At 37.4% G+C, this 23,103-nt stretch overlaps 1 long non-coding RNA gene across 1 annotated transcript in view; it reads right to left on the reverse strand.

Annotated features, from left to right (window-relative positions):
- Positions 1-4,996: 4,996 nt before the first annotated feature.
- LOC137251721 (uncharacterized) overlaps positions 4,997-23,103 on the reverse strand; it is a 109,593-nt gene continuing 91,486 nt past the window's right edge. Inside the window, exon 3 of the long non-coding RNA XR_010953321.1 lies at positions 4,997-5,381. This is a non-coding gene — a long non-coding RNA (uncharacterized lncRNA). The remainder of the gene's footprint in view (positions 5,382-23,103) is intronic.

The raw sequence follows: 23,103 nt of genomic DNA on the forward strand, positions 1-23,103 counted from the left end.
CCAAGAAATAAAACAACATCAAGAATTCTGCGAAATATCTCTCTCTAGCGAGCTGCTTCATTTTTAAGGGTTTCCGCTAAGAGAAAATCCACTGAATTTGCATTTCGATTTCTTATTTCATATTGGCGCCACTCTATATAGCAAGTTTTATGATTTTGACTATTTTCATGTTCAGTTTTGTCGTGTAACCTCTTCTAACCTTTTTCTATAGAATAACCTGAAGATTTTATCAAAGCTGATCGGGTATTTTCGGAAATTTTGCTGAAAAGCCGGCATGGAAAACAAAAAAGGGCTTCTTTTGTTGCACTCCAAACGAGCCAATCACGCTTTACTTTTTCTCCGCTTTTTTTTAGAGTATTATGAAGTATGATTTGAAGGAAATGGCGACCACTTAAGTCGTTGGGAAGTCGAAATAAAATGTGATTTTAAGTTAGTTGAAGCATTTTTGACAGATAGCGCTTATAAAATTGTGTCAAAAACGTTTATCTAACTTAAAATCACATTTTGTTTCGACTATGACTATGCCCTTTAGTATTTGATCGGATGCTTATGATTTTAGTTAAGTGATTTTCAATTTTAAAACAATTTTTTGTAGCAACAAAATATGTATGTATCTATGAAATCCTATTTAGAGTACTGTCAATACTGCTTTGCCTTGCCGGACCCCCAAAACCTTTCGGGCCCAGGGCAATTGCCCTGGCTGTCCCCCCCCCCCTCTCCACGGCCCTGAAAATATTTAAGAACAGAATACATACATACTTTCGAAAATACTTTGAAATCGAAAGCTTACGTTTTGGTATTATTAAGCGCTGTACGCAGATCAAAAGCAAACATTCAAGAAAAAGTTTGCATTTTTCTTGAGCATGAAAATAGCAGTAGGCACAAAATTTTGGCATTTCACGGTGCATGGAAATTTATACATGAATACCGCTTTTATAAAAATAAAACAAAATTTATGAAACTATGAAGCCTATCATTGAAAAAGCTTTTGATACTACAAAGTCGATGTTTTGAGAAAATGTCAGCTTTGAGTGGCCAATGAAACCAGGCTAATCCTGATAATTTTTTTCTCCAAGTTTTTGTTATCTAAATTTTTTCGGCTATAGCAGAAATATCACTGGAGTACGAGCTATCGAAAAAAATCCGATTTTTTCGGTAGCCACTACCGATTATTTAAGTCAACCGGGAAAATTGGTAGTCTCAACCGAAAAAAAATTCATTGGTCATCGTCAGCCTATTTTTGCGTGAGGTCATCCGTTTTTATACTCAGCTGGGCAGAGCCCACAGAGTATATTAATTTTGCTCGCATAGCGGTACCTCTCGCTATCGGAACACGCCTATGGAAGCAGAGGTAGAGGGCGGCCCCCACTCCGTTGAAAGGACCAGGTGGAAAACGATTTAAACTCCCTTGGTGTGACCAATTGGCGCCGGTTGGCGGAGCGAAGGAGCGACTGGCGCGCCTTGTTGGACGGCCATAACCGTTTAGACGGTTAAGCGCCAATTAAGTAAGTAACGGTACCCCGTAACGACATAAACTAATCGAGATAGATATAGACTTCTATATATCAAAATGATCTGGGCGAAAAAATAAATTCATTTAGCCATGTCCGTCCGTCCGACCGTCTGTCTGTCCGTGAACACGATAATTGAGTAAGTTTTGAGGTATCTTGATGAAATTTGGTATGTAGGTTTCTGGGCACTCATCTCAAATCGCTATTTAAAATGAACGAATATACTTTTACGCAGCGATTTCAGATAATAATACACGTAGTGAAGTTCATCGACTTCGCTATTTCCCGAAATATTTTCATATCGAGCTCGAAGTTTAAAGATTTAAAAATCCATAAGGCAACATGGCAGCCACCAGAACGAAAGGTATGGCACAGGGTATAGGAAAAAATTTAAAATATTACCGAAAATTCGGCCAAAGACGGAAGGTTTCAAACCCGGGTCAAATTTTTTGCCAGAACGAAAAGGGCGATCTGGCAACTAATGTTCAGGGAGTGTTTAGATTCTATCATCTACGTCTTCTTAAATACAGGCAGTGTTGAGCACCTAGCGATGTTGATAATATTAAATCCGCTCTTCACAATAAATGCTACTTGAGCATTCCACGGTTGGTAAGGGACAAATCGTACAAATTATTTTCATTTTTCACTAAAGAAAAGCTATAACTTTTTCAGACAAAGCTTTTACTGCATTAGGATTGCATGGTACATGTGCAAATAAAAATAGAAACCTGCTCTTGAAATATTTGTATATTAGCGTGCAAAATAGCAAAAAGCATCCATTTGTACGGGACACCACTAAGTCAGGTAAAAACTTCAAAATTTAAAAACCTTTATTCGAAAAAAATAAATTAAAAATGTTTAAAAATAAATTGTTTTTAAGGGCCACATGTGCACTTTTCAAATTTCGATTTCTTCTACACTATATATCGGAGTGTGCTCCACCTCCTCCAAACATCCTGGGTTTAACCCCAGGCCAAGCAACTTCAAAAATTTTGAAACAAGTTTTCTCAATTAGAAAATTTTCTAAGCGGAGTCGCCCCTCGGCAGTTATTTCGGGGGTGTTTCAGTTATAAAAAATTTCTTAGTGAACATTCATCTGTATGACCAGTTCCACCAATTTCTAGGAGCACGACGTAAATTAGAAGAGAAACTAGGCCTAAATTCTCTTCTGAAAATTTACTCCAGTTTACTTATATTCACATACATATTCCAGGTATAGGCTTAGTCCATGTACAGAAATAAAGTGTTCATTTTTTCAGCTAATTAATATGAAGGTATAGTAAAAATGTTGCTAAGGAGCTTTTGAAAACTATTTGATTTTTCAATTAAATTTTCTATACTATTTGTTTTTTAATTTAAAAAATACAAATTTTAAATTCTTCCACTTAAGTACACATTTAAAATATATTAACATTGAAAATTAATAAGGAGAGCAGTTCGAAAATCGGCGAAAATTAACGATTTTCGATGGAAAGCCCCTTACTATTGATTTTGTCGTTGTACTTCTAAGCCAGATTTTTATTCCCTACACATAAGCAAAATACGTTTAACCACTAGCGGTCGTGGCTTCCAATGTGCCAAATATGAAATAAAAACTAAAAAAAAGATTTCTCAGGTGATAAACATTGGAGAAATTTTTTGCAATAGGCAAAGACATTTTTGCTCCATTTATGATATGAATAACCAGCTAGTTGCAATAAAATATCTTCAGGTCATAAATATGGTGCAGATCTTGAGTTATTTGAAAGCAGTTTATAACGGAATAGTAAGAAATGCTTTCTTTAACTTCATACACTGAAAGGAAAATACTGGTAAAATCAACCGATATACAGGTCAATTCAACCGAAATTTCTGTCAATTTTGATCCATCGCAACAAGGTGTTGAATCAACTGCGCACAAATCGTTGATTCGTAATTGACCGTTTTAGTAGTCAAATGAACAAAAAAAAGTTGTTGCGACAGCTTTGTATGAAAGTACATATGTTGCCATATAAATATGTAAATATATGTAAGGCGCGATAACGTCCCAAAAGATTTTAGGCCGAACTTCTATTCCAATTTGCGTCGTTACAAATTGGCGGGACACGACCTCCTTGTTTTATGCCGACTCCGAACGGCATCTGCAAGGCATATGAGTTTTCACTGAGAGCATTTCATGGCAGAAATACACTAGGAGTGCTTGCCGAACACTGCCGAGGGGCGACTCCGCTTAGAAAATTTTCTTCTAATCGAAAAAGCTTGTTTCTAAAATGTTGATGCTGCTTTTCCCGGGGTGTGAACCCAGGGTCTTCGGTGTTGTAGCCGGAGCACGCTACCATGACACCACCGCGGCCGCCATATAAATACGTAAATACATAAATACGCATGCTTGCTACATATACATTAGGGCGGGTTGATTTAAAAATCGCTCATTGCTCTGTGAAAATCGTATTCTAGGGATCAAAATAAGAAACTTTGCCGAAGGAACCATACCTCAATTTGGGTCGAACTTTTGGGGAGGGGCAAATTATGAAAAATCCCACTTTGACCCATTTAGAGTGCTCCAATCGAGTCCAAATGTATGACCGATCCCCACTAACTTTGGAGGCCCGACCCACCGATGCCAGTGGCACACCCCCTGGAACCCCCCTGGGGGTTCACCATACAAACATTTCAAATTATTTTATTGCAAATTTTTTTATTTGTTTATACGTAATAATAAAATGTTACGTATACGCAGTGGTGCACCTCTTTTCAGTTGGTATGGATATGTTTGTGCTGATTTTTTCATGTAAAGTGCAAAACCGGCGATTTTTTGAAATGTTTGTATGGTGAACCCCCAGGGGGTTCCAGGGGATGTGCCACTGGCATCGGTGGTTCGGGTCTCCAAAGTTAGTGGAGGTCGGTCATACATTTGGACTCGATTGGAGCACTCTAAATGGGTCAAAGTGGGATTTTTCAAAATTTGCCCCTACCCAAAAGTTCGACCCAAATTGGGGGGCACCAGAATTCGTTTTAGAGGTATGGTTCCTTCGGCAAAGTTTCTTATTTTGATCCCTAGAATATGATTTTCACAGAGCAATGGACGATTTTTTTGCCTCCCCACAAATCGACCCGGCCTAATATACATACATATGAATATAGAAATGAAAATAGTAGTCACAAAACTGATTCTCAATTCTTTCAGTTGCAGCTCAGCTCATTCTCAAATTCTTCGCTCGCATGTAGTTGCCACACTTGATTGTTTCGAACAAAACTTGTAGTACAAATGTTTGACCTAACATTTTAAAAAGAGAACTTGTGAGTTATAGAAAAGTAAAGAATCAAATGGCAGGAAGGTAATTCACCACTGGAGTAACTTTACGTGTAAGTCGGCAAGTTTAATTTTCGTAACACTTTAAGTTGAAACGATTCCAAAATAACGCAAACTGTTATGCTGTCGGAAAAATCAACACTAAAAAGGGATATTTTTTTATTATCTTATATATTCGTTCGCGTGAGTGAAAATTCATAAAAACTTGAACAAAATATTACTAACCTTGGAAAAATCCTGTTCGTTCAAGCAAAACTTTTGCAACAAGAGGGCGCAATTGTGCATTTCGCTTGGACGAGAAGTTGCAAAATTTTACCCGATAAATAGGTGTCCCGGTATCTCATAATTTTTTGCACAGTAAATTCAAAAAAGTTTTTATCGTTTTGTATTGATAACTGAAAAACTAGTTTTTTATTATTTTCCCATTTTGTGTGTTTTTTCGATTTGATGGTTTTCATATTTTGGTGCTTTTTTACAAGTGGCACCATCGTCCTAAGTACAAAGTAGAGAGCGTAGTGAGCGTAAAATTCTCTTTGAAATTTGCTCATGTATTGACAGTTGATCGCCGTTGTAATGACCTGTAAAATCAGTTGTGTTAACAGAAAAATCAGTTAGATTGATTAGGAATCTGTCAATTTTACAAAATTTTGTTAGCTTAGGAGCGAAAATTTCTCTTCTGTTGAAATGACTAAACTAATTTGTTCGCTTAACAAAGAACTCGGTGGAATTAACCATAATTCGATCAATTTCACCAATCTCCGTTAAGTCAAGAACAACAGAACCGATTTGTTGATTTTACTAACACCATTTCTTTCAGTGATTTTACTAGCACCATTTCTTTCAGTGTAGCGTAAGGAAAACCCTTTATCCTACGATTAGAATTTACTAAACATAAAACGCGTTGAAAATAATTTTCTTTTATACTGAGGCCAAGTTATTTTAGAAGCTATCGCGCATTAAGAACTTCAATTTCGAGAAAAACGTGACTTTTTCGGTTATGCCGAGAAGCCAGATATACATATGTGCAAGAGTGCCGTGATGACTCAACCCTGTCAGATTAATTATTTTTTATAATTTATACTTATAATTAATAATTTTGAGGTCAATATTTTTTAGAAACACAAACACTTTTTTTTATTGGGCCTAGGCACCGTTGTTTAAGTTTTCAATATGTGCATACCTTAATTACCACGGCTGGCCTTGTTGTTGTTTCACCGATTGTTCACCAGACCCTTTCTATTAACACCTTTTAGCTCCAACATGAGTTATAACAAAAGTAATAAAAACATCAAACACTTGACCGATTTAATTTTATATTCTTTAATTGGTCGATATTTATTTACTCAACTTTTTGGGTTTTCAAAATTAGAATTCAATGAAGATCGAAAGTGAATACAATTCTTTGCGCGCGCTCAACGATAACATGACTACCATCAGTTTTTTGGTCGTCCGCTAAACCGCTTGCTAAGTAGGTAAATAAGTATGTATATATGTAAGTAAAAACAAAGGAAGCAGTATTTGTTCACCGTACTTTAGTTCATGACATTAAGGGGGTTCCAAAATTATAGCAAGCGGTTTATCCATTTTTATAGGAAATTTAATGTAAGTTGAGTATGAATATGAAAGGTATATAATTCAAAAGGTTTACAGGTAAGGATAAATTTGAATGTAAGTATGAACGTAAAATGTATATCATTCAAAAGGTTTACAGGTAAGTATAAATTTAAATGTAAGTATGAACGTATGATGTATTAAAATTCAACTAGGTTCCGTCCCATGTCTTCAACGTGGTGCCCCGCCTGCGGAGTTGTGAGATGGAGGAGTTCTTGGAGCTATTCGAGCGTGGTCACCGCCGTGCTGAAGAGCTTGCGTAGATTACGTGAGTCTATCCTATGGTTCTGTGAGCGCGCGGCTGGCCTGTCGATCGTACGGGGGGAAGTTCTGCGCCATTGTTCATAGCGCTGTTGCGTTCTGGTGGGGATGTAGCTGGACGTCTATTATGCGGCGTTGAGGCGGTCGGACAATGTAGTAGGGTATGATGGGCCCTGCAGCAGTGCTGGCAACTCCCGGACGACGTGCATTCCCCTGTCTTGTGTGACGTGGCCAGGCAATTGATACAATACTTATGGATGCAGGCGGACTCGTGTCGCTCCACTGGCGTCATCGCGAAGAAAGCGTGGCAATGCCGTATAGAGAGTTGGCGACAGCACAGCCTGCATTTTCCGCGCTCCATTATGGGATCTGTGGAGAAATTTGAGAGAAAAGAAAAAAAACAAAATGAAAACGAAAACAGAGGAATTAGCTGTCTGTTTAGGTGTGATGTTTCGCCAGATCTGAGAAAGTTTTGCTAATCATTCTGGTCCGTTTCACCAAAGTGCGCAGTCGACTAAGTCTTGGGGCTGACATCCTCGAGTTCCTAGATCAGCTGGGTTGTCGTTGCTGGCTACATGTTTCCACGTCGCGGTGTTTACATTTTTGATGATCTTAGAGGTGCGGTTTGCAACGTAGGTTTTCCACATATGGGGTGGCTTTTCCAACCATGCTAACACTATTGAGGAATCCGTCCATAGCGTTAGTTCGTGAGGTGGTAGTTTTAGCTGAAGTCGAATTTGTTTTATTAATTTTGGGAGACGAACTGCTCCGCAAAGTTCCAATCGAGGGAGACTGACGGTTTGTAAGGGAGCGACTTTACTTTTCGCCACAAGCAGGTGATAAGCGTACACGTTTGGAGATTGCTGTGTTCTTATGTATACACAGGCGCAGAAGGCTTTTTCAGAGGCGCCTGAGAAACCGTGTAATTGAGTGGGTATGTCGGGGGAGAGTTGAACACAACGGGGAAATTTTATGGTGCTTATTGCCGTGAGACTTTCGGGAAAGCCACCCATTTTTGAAGGGCGCTGGCTTTGACTTCTTCATCCCAGTCAGTTCCCTCCATCCATAATTGCTGCAGGATGATTTTTGCTGTGATCATAATTGGCGATATCCATCCTACCGGGTCGAAAAGTTTCGCTGCCGCCGACAGAATTTGCCATTTCGTCCGCGAATTATTCGACGGGCTGGGGTCGTAGAAGTACGTGAAGGAACCTGTAAAAGCATTCCATCTTATTCCAAGCGTTTTTGTGGAGCTGGAGCCCTGGAATTTGAGGAAATCTGTGTCTAAGAGATCTGAGTGGGATATGCCTTCGAGTAATTTTGGGTGGTTGGCCGTTATTTTTCTGAGAGGGAAACCTCCCGATTTGAGCGCTTCGATGGCTTGGGTCATGAAGTCGAGTGTGGACTGTATTTCATATCCGCAGGTGAGGATGTCATCTACATATGTTTCATGCAGAAGTACATTGTGCGAGCGGGTATTCTTCTTTGGTGTCTTCGGTTAACTGGCGGAGAGTTCTAATCGCGAGATAGGGTGAGCATTTGACACCAAAGGTGGCTGTTTTTAACTTTAAATCTTCATGCTTGGAGTTAGAAGAGCTACGAAAGAGGATTCGTTGATAATCTTGATTTTCTGGGTAGACGATAATTTGGCGGTACATTTTTTCTATGTCACCGCTGAAAACAAATTTATAGAGGCGCCACTCAAGAGTTTACGGAGTGAGTTGGTTTGGAGGCATTGAAGACTACTCGTACCTTTGTGGTTTTACTATCGGGTGTTATAACCGCATTGTGAAGCAAATAGAAGGAGAAGTATTTGCCTTTGTTAATAACTTCGCGAGGTGAAGGTGGCTCCATGTGGTCCAGAGTTAAGTATTCTTCTAATACTTTGGAGTACTTTTCTCTTAGCTCTGGTTTTTTCTCTAGGGTTCTTTCTACGCTGATATATTGCTGCTGGGCTCCGGGTCGAGAGTGGCCGAGAGCTACAGTTTCGGCAAAACCTTGCTTGAAGGGGAGTTTGACCATGTATCTACCGTCTCCTGTCCGAACGGTGGTTTTTTTGTACAGATCCTCGCAAAATATATCATCGTGTGTTATAGATGAGGAAGTTGGAACCTCGTCTCGTTCCCAGAATCTTTTGAGCAGTTCATTTAGAGAATTATCTGGATTATCAATTACGTGGGTGGAGAATGCCGAAATTTGTTCGTTAACCGACCACTTAGTATCCATCCAAATATTGTTTGTTGTGCGATAAGAGTTCCAGCCACGTTAGTTTCCAGGCCGTTTAGCAGAATTTGAGGGATTACATCACTACCAAGCACCATGTCAATTCTTGCTGGGGAGAAGCAATTGGGGTCTGCTAGAGACAGTGAAGAGAACTTCTGGAAGTCCACGTTTTTGGTTTTGAATGATGGCAAGAAGTGAGTTAATTGCTGCAGGATTATCGCATGAGTTGGGATTTGAGTTGCTAAGTCGTCTGAGCAAGTAGTCATCAGACAAGTCTTATTTGAATTCTGGACTACGCGTCCGCCCATCCCTGATATTTGGCAACTGCTTTTTTGTGTGGGTAGTCCAAGTAGCTTTTGTATACACGAGGACAACAAAGTTTTTTCGGAGCCTTGGTCTATTAGTGCGCGGAGTTTGAACATTTCTCCTCGGTGGAGAATGGGAACCATCGCGGTTGGCAGTAAGGTTTTTTCCTTGCTGCTAGAGAAGTGAGTGTGAATATTATTCTCATTTTGAGAGGTTGAGGAGGCTTCATTTTGTGCTGCCTTATTTTGGAGCTTCGCGGCTTGTGCAGAGGTAGAGGGGCTGGTTGATGTTTAATCTTGTTTGGTTATTACATGACGGGGGACGATGATTGTTGGAGTTGACCGATGGAGTGGTCTGATAGTGGAGGAGAGAGTGGTGTCTCTTTTGGCAATACACACATTTGAAGTTGTTTAACAAAATTGTTTCGCTCTGAGACGCTAAGTTGTTTGAATTTTATGGAATTCATCATAGAATGATTCGAATTGCACAATTTACAGGGTCCCTGTCGAATCGATTCGCTATGATATGAGTGAGACTTATTTTTGAAGTTACTCGACTGGTTTTGGGGTGTTGGAGCTCGGTTGGTGAAGTTTGCATTTGGGTGGCAAGATTTGCTTGACCGAAACGTACCGAGCCGTTCAACTACTTTATAGCGGGTCGTTAGGAGCTTGTCCATTTCAGAACAGAGTGCGAGTTCTTCCTGGACTCTAGCGATTGTTCCCATAGCGCCAGGGTTCCGTTGGGAAGCTTGGGCGAGCAGAGCTACACTAGAATGGGGTCCCAGGTATCGGCGGGCACTTTGTTCGAGTTTAGGGTCGAAATGCAGTTATTTATTGTTGTTTGGATTTCTTGGATCCTTTCACCATTTTCATAAAATACGGGTTGCATGTTAAATATAGTCTTCAGTTGGCTGTCCACGATTTTCGTATCTGGACTTGAGTGCCCCCCAAGCTAGCTCGAAATTTTGATCATGGAGGTTATATTTTTGGATTATTAGGGCAGCTTTACCACGGGTTTTTTGTCTCAACTGGTAAAGTTTTTGTGCAGGTGATAATTTGGGGTGGTTTACGTAAACCGCTGTAAACATGTCCCTAAATGACGGCCATGTTTCGTAGCCCCCGTGGAACACTTCAGTATCTCATGCAGGGACTTTGAGCTAAGGCTCTGACCTGGGCATTATCAGTGGCACCATGGGTTGTCCTTGGCTGATGGGGTTCGGCTCCACTTGCCCAAGCAGCTCGTTCATCCTGGTCCTTGTGTTCAGTGTGGTTTCCATCACCTTGTCATAATTTTCGTCCAGTGTTGACAGGGCGCTGGCATCTGTGACGTTCATATGTGTTGCTTCGTATGACCGTTCTACTGCGATTACGAGTCTTTTGAGTTCCTCCATATATGTCTGCAAACCGGGTTTGGTGTGATCTGTCTCACAGATATTCCACCATTTATCGCATATCTTTTCGAGCTTTCCTGTTTCGAACAGGGGCCTTTTCAAGAATTCTTCTTCTTCTGTCTGGGCCCTGCTCCTTTTTTTGGTCCCTTTGGGTAGAGACAGTTTCTCTGTTTTGTCGTCGGTCATTATGATGCTGGGGCTTTTTGCTTAAATTACAAAAATTCGTTGGAGACCCTTTGATTTGGGAGGTCAAAGCTAATGTTCGCGGGATAGGATTTATATCAGAGGTACACGAGAGGGTATTTTCGAGGTGTGTATTTGGAGTACATAAAAAGATTACTATGAGAAAGCTTGTGTATTATATAAAATATATTGAGGGATATATTTCTATAATTGTTTTAGGGTTTGGGGTTTATTTTGAAAAAATTAATAAAAAAATTTTCCTTCGCTTTTATGTGTTTTTCTCCCACTGTATTTTTGAAAAAAATTTTATTTGCTGTGGCCCACTGTACGAATTATGTTAGCGGCACTTATTTCAGTGACTATATATATGTATATTGTGCACTTGTCTCAGCGCTTCCGACTACAAGTGTATGTATATATATTTGTATGTTACAATTATGGAGTTGAGCGGAATTGCTATGCTAATGGTGGTGAGGTTATGCACTTGTCTCAGCGCTTCTGAGCACAAATGAATATATGTAATATATATGTATGTGTATACAAATTATGGAGTTTAACGGAGGTAAAATTATGCACTTGTCTCAGCGCTTCTGAGTACAAGTACAAATATGTAAGTAAATGGTTTTTTTTTTTTTTTTTGATTTTTTTTTAAGCTAAAGAGGCAAAGTGGCGTTAGGCGAATATTATCGGATCGAAAATCAGGTATTGGGTAAATGCCCGCATACATAATGCGGCAGTTACTCACGAACGTACCAAAAACGTGTCAGCTGACACTACCTATCTTATGAGTGTGCAATGTAAACGAAAACTCACATACGTGCAACGCCCGTACGTACGTAGCCCGGAACGTAGAAATCCAAAAATTTTTGATTTTTTCCGTAAGAACGTGTCAGCTGATCGCTCTCTCAATAGATAGAGCTGCCTAGTAAACTTTTGTGCGCTAATTTTTGACCGTTTGCAGTTTTATGCAAAAACACCTAATTAAAGTTTGAAAAATTGTGAAAATAATTCAAAATAATTATGTAAAACTGCAGATTATAAATATTTAATCTATTTATATTTATTTAATATTAATTCCAGTCTTTTACAACATTAACAAGTAAGGAAGGTTAAGTTCGGGTGTAACCGAACATTACATACTCAGTTGAGAGCTATGGTGCCAACATAAGGGAAAATAACCATGTAGGAAAATGAAACGAGAGAAACCCTGGAATGTGTATCAAATGAAAGGCATTAAAGAGTATTTTATGAGGGAGTGGGCCATAGTTCTATAGGTGGATGCCATTTAGGGATATAGCCATAAAGGTGGAGCAGGGGTGACCCTAGAATTTGTTTGTACAATATGGGTATCAAATGAAAGGTGTTAATGAGTATTCCTTAATCCTTAGTTCCATAGGTGGACGCCGTTTCGAGATATCGCCACAAAGGTGGACCAGGGATGACTCTAGAATTTGTTTGTACAATATGGGCATCACACGAATGGTGTTAATGAGTATTTTAAAAGGGAGTGGGCCTTAGTTCTATAGGTGGATGCCGTTTCGAAATATCGCCATAAAGGTGGACCAGGGGTGACTCTAGATTGTGTTTGTACGATATGGGTATCAAATTAAAGGTATTAATGAGGGTTTTAAAAGGGAGTGGTGGTTGTTGTATAGGTGGTCGCCTTTTCGAGATATCGCCATAAAGGTGGACCAGGGGTGACTCTAGAATGCGTTTGTACGATATGGGTATCAAATGAAAGGTGTTAATGAGTATTTAAAAGGGAGTAATTCTTAGTTCCATAGGTGGACGCCGTTTCGAGATATCGCCATAAAGGTGGACCAGGGGTGACCTTAGAATTTGTTTGTACAATATGGGTATCAAACGAAAGGTTTAATGAGTATTTTAAAAGCGAGTGGGCCTTAGTTCTATAGGTGGACGCCGTTTCGAGATATCGCCATAAAGGTGGGCCAGGGGTGACTCTAGAATTCGTTCGTGCAATATGGGTATCAAACGAATGGTGTTAATGAGTATTTAAAAGGGAGTAATTCTTAGTTCCATAGGTGGACGCCGTTTCGAGATATTGCCATAAAGGTGGACCAGGGGTGACCCTAGAATTTGTTTGTACAATATGGGCATCAAACGAATGGTGTTAATGAGTATTTTAAAAGGGAGTGGCCCTTAGTTCTATAGGTGGACACCTTTTCGAGGTATCGCAATAAATGTGGACCAGGGGTGACTCTAGACTTTGTTTGTACGATATGGGTATCAAATTAAAAGTATTAATGAGGGTTTTAAAAGGGAGTGGTGGTTGTTATATAGGTGGGTATGCAATATGGGTATCAAACAAAAGGAGTTAATGAGTATTTTAAAAGGGAGTGGACCTTAGTTCTATAGGTGGACGCCTTTTCGAGGTATCGCAATAAAGGTGGACCAGGGGTGACTCTAGACTTTGTTTGTAAGATATGGGTATCAAATGAAAGGTGTTAATGAGTATTTTTAAAAGGGAGTGGGCCTTCGTTCTATAGGTGTTCGCCTTTTCGAGATATCGCCATAAAGGTGGACCAGGGGTGACTCTAGAATGAGTTTGTACGATATGGGTATCAAATTAAAGGTATTAATGAGAGTTTTAAAAGGGAGTGGTGTGAAGGCGTTTTCCAGATATCGACCAAAGTGTGGGCCAGGGTGACCCAGAACATCATCTGTTGGATACCGCTAATTTATTTATATATGTAATACCTGCCAAGATTTTAAGGGTTTTTTATTTCGCCCTGCAGAACTTTTTCATTTTCTTCTACTTAATATGGTAGGTGTCCCAACCATTTTATAAAGTTTTTTCTAAAGTTATATTTCGCGTCAATAAAAGAATCCAATTACCTTACCATGTTTCATCCCTTTTTTCGTATTTGGTATAGAATTATCGCATTTTTTCATTTTTCGTAATTTTCGATATCGAAAAAGTGGGCGTGGTCATAGTCGGATTTCGTTCATTTTTCATACCAAGATAAAGTGAGTTCAAGTAAGCACGTGAACTAAGTTCAGTAAAAATATGTCGATTTTTGCTCAATATGATCATATGTATTTAATTAGCGAGCTTTGCTCATATTGCTTTATACAATGGTTTTTGTAATTGATATTAGAGAAAAATTGTAAGTTTACAAACGGCGATGGTTACTAGGACATGTTTCTGAATTTCACTTCTTCATCAGCTAGCTTTTCGGGAGCTGAGCGTTGAACTCGAGTCTCCAACATTCATATCAGTGCAAGCCTTTTTTAGCTGCTACGCCATATGAATGTTCCGTTGTTCGCTGTACAATTGGTCTCTAAGAGTTGCCTTTTTTGTTTATATTCCTTTTGATCACCATGTAGGCACATACACTCTGTATGTAGTTTATTCCTAATGGTGTGGATATGATTTTTAGGCATGCTTTTTGAAAGCTTAGTAACATTTGTTCGGATTTTTACAGTATTTGTTTTTAATACTTCCGCTGTTACTATTATATCAATATGATCATATGTATTTAATTAGCGAGCTTTGCTCATATTGCTTTATACAATGGTTTTTGTAATTGATATTAGAGAAAAATTGTAAGTTTACAAACGGCGATGGTTACTAGGACATGTTTCTGAATTTCACTTCTTCATCAGCTAGCTTTTCGGGAGCTGAGCGTTGAACTCGAGTCTCCAACATTCATATCAGTGCAAGCCTTTTTTAGCTGCTACGCCATATGAATGTTCCGTTGTTCGCTGTACAATTGGTCTCTAAGAGTTGCCTTTTTTGTTTATATTCCTTTTGATCACCATGTAGGCACATACACTCTGTATGTAGTTTATTCCTAATGGTGTGGATATGATTTTTAGGCATGCTTTTTGAAAGCTTAGTAACATTTGTTCGGATTTTTACAGTATTTGTTTTTAATACTTCCGCTGTTACTATTATATCAATATGATCATATGTATTTAATTAGCGAGCTTTGCTCATATTGCTTTATACAATGGTTTTTGTAATTGATATTAGAGAAAAATTGTAAGTTTACAAACGGCGATGGTTACTAGGACATGTTTCTGAATTTCACTTCTTCATCAGCTAGCTTTTCGGGAGCTGAGCGTTGAACTCGAGTCTCCAACATTCATATCAGTGCAAGCCTTTTTTAGCTGCTACGCCATATGAATGTTCCGTTGTTCGCTGTACAATTGGTCTCTAAGAGTTGCCTTTTTTGTTTATATTCCTTTTGATCACCATGTAGGCACATACACTCTGTATGTAGTTTATTCCTAATGGTGTGGATATGATTTTTAGGCATGCTTTTTGAAAGCTTAGTAACATTTGTTCGGATTTTTACAGTATTTGTTTTTAATACTTCCGCTGTTACTATTATATCAATATGATCATATGTATTTAATTAGCGAGCTTTGCTCATATTGCTTTATACAATGGTTTTTGTAATTGATATTAGAGAAAAATTGTAAGTTTACAAACGGCGATGGTTACTAGGACATGTTTCTGAATTTCACTTCTTCATCAGCTAGCTTTTCGGGAGCTGAGCGTTGAACTCGAGTCTCCAACATTCATATCAGTGCAAGCCTTTTTTAGCTGCTACGCCATATGAATGTTCCGTTGTTCGCTGTACAATTGGTCTCTAAGAGTTGCCTTTTTTGTTTATATTCCTTTTGATCACCATGTAGGCACATACACTCTGTATGTAGTTTATTCCTAATGGTGTGGATATGATTTTTAGGCATGCTTTTTGAAAGCTTAGTAACATTTGTTCGGATTTTTACAGTATTTGTTTTTAATACTTCCGCTGTTACTATTATATCAATATGATCATATGTATTTAATTAGCGAGCTTTGCTCATATTGCTTTATACAATGGTTTTTGTAATTGATATTAGAGAAAAATTGTAAGTTTACAAACGGCGATGGTTACTAGGACATGTTTCTGAATTTCACTTCTTCATCAGCTAGCTTTTCGGGAGCTGAGCGTTGAACTCGAGTCTCCAACATTCATATCAGTGCAAGCCTTTTTTAGCTGCTACGCCATATGAATGTTCCGTTGTTCGCTGTACAATTGGTCTCTAAGAGTTGCCTTTTTTGTTTATATTCCTTTTGATCACCATGTAGGCACATACACTCTGTATGTAGTTTATTCCTAATGGTGTGGATATGATTTTTAGGCATGCTTTTTGAAAGCTTTCAAAAAGCATGCCTAAAAATCATATCCACACCATTAGGAATAAACTACATACAGAGTGTATGTGCCTACATGGTGATCAAAAAGGAATATAAACAAAAAAGGCAACTCTGAGAGACCAATTGTACAGCGAACAACGGAACATTCATATGGCGTAGCAGCTAAAAAAGGCTTGCACTGATATGAATGTTGGAGACTCGAGTTCAACGCTCAGCTCCCGAAAAGCTAGCTGATGAAGAAGTGAAATTCAGAAACATGTCCTAGTAACCATCGCCGTTTGTAAACTTACAATTTTTCTCTAATATCAATTACAAAAACCATTGTATAAAGCAATATGAGCAAAGCTCGCTAATTAAATACATATGATCATATTGATATAATAGTAACAGCGGAAGTATTAAAAACAAATACTGTAAAAATCCGAACAAATGTTACTAAGCTTTCAAAAAGCATGCCTAAAAATCATATCCACACCATTAGGAATAAACTACATACAGAGTGTATGTGCCTACATGGTGATCAAAAGGAATATAAACAAAAAAGGCAACTCTTAGAGACCAATTGTACAGCGAACAACGGAACATTCATATGGCGTAGCAGCTAAAAAAGGCTTGCACTGATATGAATGTTGGAGACTCGAGTTCAACGCTCAGCTCCCGAAAAGCTAGCTGATGAAGAAGTGAAATTCAGAAACATGTCCTAGTAACCATCGCCGTTTGTAAACTTACAATTCTTCTCTAATATCAATTACAAAAACCATTGTATAAAGCAATATGAGCAAAGCTCGCTAATTAAATACATATGATCATATTGATATAATAGTAACAGCGGAAGTATTAAAAACAAATACTGTAAAAATCCGAACAAATGTTACTAAGCTTTCAAAAAGCATGCCTAAAAATCATATCCACACCATTAGGAATAAACTACATACAGAGTGTATGTGCCTACATGGTGATCAAAAGGAATATAAACAAAAAAGGCAACTCTTAGAGACCAATTGTACAGCGAACAACGGAACATTCATATGGCGTAGCAGCTAAAAAAGGCTTGCACTGATATGAATGTTGGAGACTCGAGTTCAACGCTCAGCTCCCGAAAAGCTAGCTGATGAAGAAGTGAAATTCAGAAACATGTCCTAGTAACCATCGCCGTTTGTAAACTTACAATTTTTCTCTAATATCAATTACAAAAACCATTGTATAAAGCAATATGAGCAAAGCTCGCTAATTAAATACATATGATCATATTGATATAATAGTAACAGCGGAAGTATTAAAAACAAATACTGTAAAAATCCGAACAAATGTTACTAAGCTTTCAAAAAGCATGCCTAAAAATCATATCCACACCATTAGGAATAAACTACATACAGAGTGTATGTGCCTACATGGTGATCAAAAGGAATATAAACAAAAAAGGCAACTCTTAGAGACCAATTGTACAGCGAACAACGGAACATTCATATGGCGTAGCAGCTAAAAAAGGCTTGCACTGATATGAATGTTGGAGACTCGAGTTCAACGCTCAGCTCCCGAAAAGCTAGCTGATGAAGAAGTGAAATTCAGAAACATGTCCTAGTAACCATCGCCGTTTGTAAACTTACAATTTTTCTCTAATATCAATTACAAAAACCATTGTATAAAGCAATATGAGCAAAGCTCGCTAATTAAATACATATGATCATATTGATATAATAGTAACAGCGGAAGTATTAAAAACAAATACTGTAAAAATCCGAACAAATGTTACTAAGCTTTCAAAAAGCATGCCTAAAAATCATATCCACACCATTAGGAATAAACTACATACAGAGTGTATGTGCCTACATGGTGATCAAAAGGAATATAAACAAAAAAGGCAACTCTTAGAGACCAATTGTACAGCGAACAACGGAACATTCATATGGCGTAGCAGCTAAAAAAGGCTTGCACTGATATGAATGTTGGAGACTCGAGTTCAACGCTCAGCTCCCGAAAAGCTAGCTGATGAAGAAGTGAAATTCAGAAACATGTCCTAGTAACCATCGCCGTTTGTAAACTTACAATTTTTCTCTAATATCAATTACAAAAACCATTGTATAAAGCAATATGAGCAAAGCTCGCTAATTAAATACATATGATCATATTGATATAATAGTAACAGCGGAAGTATTAAAAACAAATACTGTAAAAATCCGAACAAATGTTACTAAGCTTTCAAAAAGCATGCCTAAAAATCATATCCACACCATTAGGAATAAACTACATACAGAGTGTATGTGCCTACATGGTGATCAAAAGGAATATAAACAAAAAAGGCAACTCTTAGAGACCAATTGTACAGCGAACAACGGAACATTCATATGGCGTAGCAGCTAAAAAAGGCTTGCACTGATATGAATGTTGGAGACTCGAGTTCAACGCTCAGCTCCCGAAAAGCTAGCTGATGAAGAAGTGAAATTCAGAAACATGTCCTAGTAACCATCGCCGTTTGTAAACTTACAATTTTTCTCTAATATCAATTACAAAAACCATTGTATAAAGCAATATGAGCAAAGCTCGCTAATTAAATACATATGATCATATTGATATAATAGTAACAGCGGAAGTATTAAAAACAAATACTGTAAAAATCCGAACAAATGTTACTAAGCTTTCAAAAAGCATGCCTAAAAATCATATCCACACCATTAGGAATAAACTACATACAGAGTGTATGTGCCTACATGGTGATCAAAAGGAATATAAACAAAAAAGGCAACTCTTAGAGACCAATTGTACAGCGAACAACGGAACATTCATATGGCGTAGCAGCTAAAAAAGGCTTGCACTGATATGAATGTTGGAGACTCGAGTTCAACGCTCAGCTCCCGAAAAGCTAGCTGATGAAGAAGTGAAATTCAGAAACATGTCCTAGTAACCATCGCCGTTTGTAAACTTACAATTTTTCTCTAATATCAATTACAAAAACCATTGTATAAAGCAATATGAGCAAAGCTCGCTAATTAAATACATATGATCATATTGATATAATAGTAACAGCGGAAGTATTAAAAACATATTCTGTAAAAATCCGAACAAATGTTACTAAGCTTTCAAAAAGCATGCCTAAAAATCATATCCACACCATTAGGAATAAACTACATACAGAGTGTATGTGCCTACATGGTGATCAAAAGGAATATAAACAAAAAAGGCAACTCTTAGAGACCAATTGTACAGCGAACAACGGAACATTCATATGGCGTAGCAGCTAAAAAAGGCTTGCACTGATATGAATGTTGGAGACTCGAGTTCAACGCTCAGCTCCCGAAAAGCTAGCTGATGAAGAAGTGAAATTCAGAAACATGTCCTAGTAACCATCGCCGTTTGTAAACTTACAATTTTTCTCTAATATCAATTACAAAAACCATTGTATAAAGCAATATGAGCAAAGCTCGCTAATTAAATACATATGATCATATTGATATAATAGTAACAGCGGAAGTATTAAAAACAAATACTGTAAAAATCCGAACAAATGTTACTAAGCTTTCAAAAAGCATGCCTAAAAATCATATCCACACCATTAGGAATAAACTACATACAGAGTGTATGTGCCTACATGGTGATCAAAAGGAATATAAACAAAAAAGGCAACTCTTAGAGACCAATTGTACAGCGAACAACGGAACATTCATATGGCGTAGCAGCTAAAAAAGGCTTGCACTGATATGAATGTTGGAGACTCGAGTTCAACGCTCAGCTCCCGAAAAGCTAGCTGATGAAGAAGTGAAATTCAGAAACATGTCCTAGTAACCATCGCCGTTTGTAAACTTACAATTTTTCTCTAATATCAATTACAAAAACCATTGTATAAAGCAATATGAGCAAAGCTCGCTAATTAAATACATATGATCATATTGATATAATAGTAACAGCGGAAGTATTAAAAACAAATACTGTAAAAATCCGAACAAATGTTACTAAGCTTTCAAAAAGCATGCCTAAAAATCATATCCACACCATTAGGAATAAACTACATACAGAGTGTATGTGCCTACATGGTGATCAAAAGGAATATAAACAAAAAAGGCAACTCTTAGAGACCAATTGTACAGCGAACAACGGAACATTCATATGGCGTAGCAGCTAAAAAAGGCTTGCACTGATATGAATGTTGGAGACTCGAGTTCAACGCTCAGCTCCCGAAAAGCTAGCTGATGAAGAAGTGAAATTCAGAAACATGTCCTAGTAACCATCGCCGTTTGTAAACTTACAATTTTTCTCTAATATCAATTACAAAAACCATTGTATAAAGCAATATGAGCAAAGCTCGCTAATTAAATACATATGATCATATTGATATAATAGTAACAGCGGAAGTATTAAAAACAAATACTGTAAAAATCCGAACAAATGTTACTAAGCTTTCAAAAAGCATGCCTAAAAATCATATCCACACCATTAGGAATAAACTACATACAGAGTGTATGTGCCTACATGGTGATCAAAAGGAATATAAACAAAAAAGGCAACTCTTAGAGACCAATTGTACAGCGAACAACGGAACATTCATATGGCGTAGCAGCTAAAAAAGGCTTGCACTGATATGAATTTTGGAGACTCGAGTTCAACGCTCAGCTCCCGAAAAGCTAGCTGATGAAGAAGTGAAATTCAGAAACATGTCCTAGTAACCATCGCCGTTTGTAAACTTACAATTTTTCTCTAATATCGATTTTTGCTCAAGTTATCGTGTTAAAGGCCATGCGGAAGGTCAGACGGACGACTGTGTATAAAAACTGGGCGTGGAATCAACCGATTTCGCCCATTTTCACAGAAAACAGTTAACATCATAAAATCTATGCCCCTACCAAATTTCAAAAGGATTGCTATATTTTTGTTCGACTTATGGCGTTAAAAGTATCCTAGACAAATTAAATGAAAAAGGGCGGAGCCACGCCCATTTTGAAATTTTCTGTTATTTTTGTATTTTGTTGCACCATATCATTATTGGAGTTGAATGTTGACATAATTTACTTGTATACTGTAAAGATATAAAATTTTTTGTTAAAATTTTACTTAAAAAAAATTTTTTTTTAAAGTGGGCGTATTAAGCGTACATATAGTAATAGGAGTAACGTTTCTGCCAAATTTCATCATGATATCTTCAACGATTGCCAAGTTACAGCTTGGAAAAATTTTAAATTACCTTCTTTTAAAAGTGGGCGGTACCACGCCCATTGTCCAAAATTTTACTAATTTTCTATTCTGCGTCATAAGTTCAACTCACCTACCAAATTTCGTCGCTTTAGCTGTCTTTTGTAATGAATTATCGCACTTTTTCGGTTTTTCGAAATTTTCGATATCAAAAAAGTGGGCGTGGTTATAGTCCGATATCGTTCATTTTAAATGGCGATCTGAGATGAGTGCTCAGGAATCTACATACCAAATTTCATCAAGATACCTCAAAATTTACTCAAGTTATCGTGTTAACGGACGGACGGACGGACGGACATGGCTCAATCAAATTTTTTTTCGATCCTGATTATTTTGATATATGGAAGTCTATATCTATCTCGATTCCTTTATATATGTACAACCAACCCTTATCCAATCAAACTTAATATACTCTGTGAGCTCTGCTCAACTGAGTATAAAAATTAAATTGGAAAAAGTTGATGTTTCCATAAGCATGCATGCAAAATAGTCAATGGCAACAGTGCTTATCTGTAAACAAAACACACACAAATATGTTATGTACATGTACGCAGCCGCACACATTGATTCCTACGACTTTTAGAAAAATTAATATTTCTTTTTTTTCTTGATTTTTAATAAATGCCAAAATCTACGTTTAGGGTTAGGTTTAGCTGTATGACCTTACGCTTTTATTCTTCGCTTCAAACTGAGGGACGGGTTTCTCCCGCTCTTACATACTAGGTAGACAAAAATTAGTACATGAATATATAACTTATTTACTAAGCTCAGTTATATGACGTTTACATATGTATGATGTGTACATATGAAAGTACATAACTTGCCGGGACTTGTAAAATTCGAGTCCCATCGAATTATAAATTTTAATAATGCGACATAAGTATGTATCTTATATTACGTAAGTAATAATGTGCTAAAGGTGATAATCATTAACGCTATTGCATTTGAACATATTTTTTTTTTTTTTTTTACATGTATTTACCAAGTGAATATTTTCAGTGGTCGTTTCATTTGTTCTATATCAATTTTGTTAGGATAACTTATTGGTAACTTCACGAATCGTTTCGCAACTTTATTTCTTTCTGCATATATATTCTTTCTGTACATATTTTTATAATCAAAATTGGGTATGATTTCCCTTTTCAAGTTATAATTGTAAATAGCATTAAATTTATGTTTGCGCATGGTTTGTCGTATTTTTTCAAAGTTTAAATTATCGTTGTTGATAAAGTCCATTGGCTTTAAATTTGTCGTGCTATGGATCGTGTTGTTGTAAAACCCAACTGCTTTTATGACAACTTCGTCAATAGGTAAATTTGCGTTTTCCGATCTAATAATTCGAAAGTGCTCCAGAGGTGTGGAGTGCAAGCGTTCAACGTCGGCATTTCCCGTGTGACTATGCGGTGTGGTGAAATGTGGGCATATATTATTTTCTCTGCAAAACAATCTTACTAATGAATTATTGAATTCATTATCAAAAATAAGTACTTCAGGAGTCCCTAACCAAGATAACCGTTCTTGAAGCTTTACCTTGACCGTACACATATTTCTGTCGGCTCAGATGTGCGCCGATGCCATTTTCGTGAACCTATCAATAGTTGTTAAAAAGAATGTTCTTCGAACGCAGAAGATATCAACGTGAACGATTTGGTTAGGCTTAGATGGAGTCTCTGTGTGATTAAGCAACTTTTTTATTGGTTTTCTTCCGTACTTGTTTTCGGTACATATCTTACAAATGTTTATGTATTTATTTATAAATTTTCTCAAATTAGGATAAAAATAGCACTGTTACATTTCTTCAAAATTTTCCCTGACACCTCTATGGTTGCCTTTTTTGTGAATTTGTTCGATGAGATCGAAAAGTTCTTCCTCTGTCACTATGTCTTGAGCAATTTTCGAACATTTCGTAAATTTCACGTTATTGTCGTTACTAAATAAGCTTATCAATTTCTGTTGGATAATATTATACTGA

The sequence above is a fragment of the Eurosta solidaginis genome, chromosome 5 (genome assembly GCF_040869045.1).
Source record: "Eurosta solidaginis isolate ZX-2024a chromosome 5, ASM4086904v1, whole genome shotgun sequence".
NCBI classification, from domain to species: domain Eukaryota; kingdom Metazoa; phylum Arthropoda; class Insecta; order Diptera; family Tephritidae; genus Eurosta; species Eurosta solidaginis.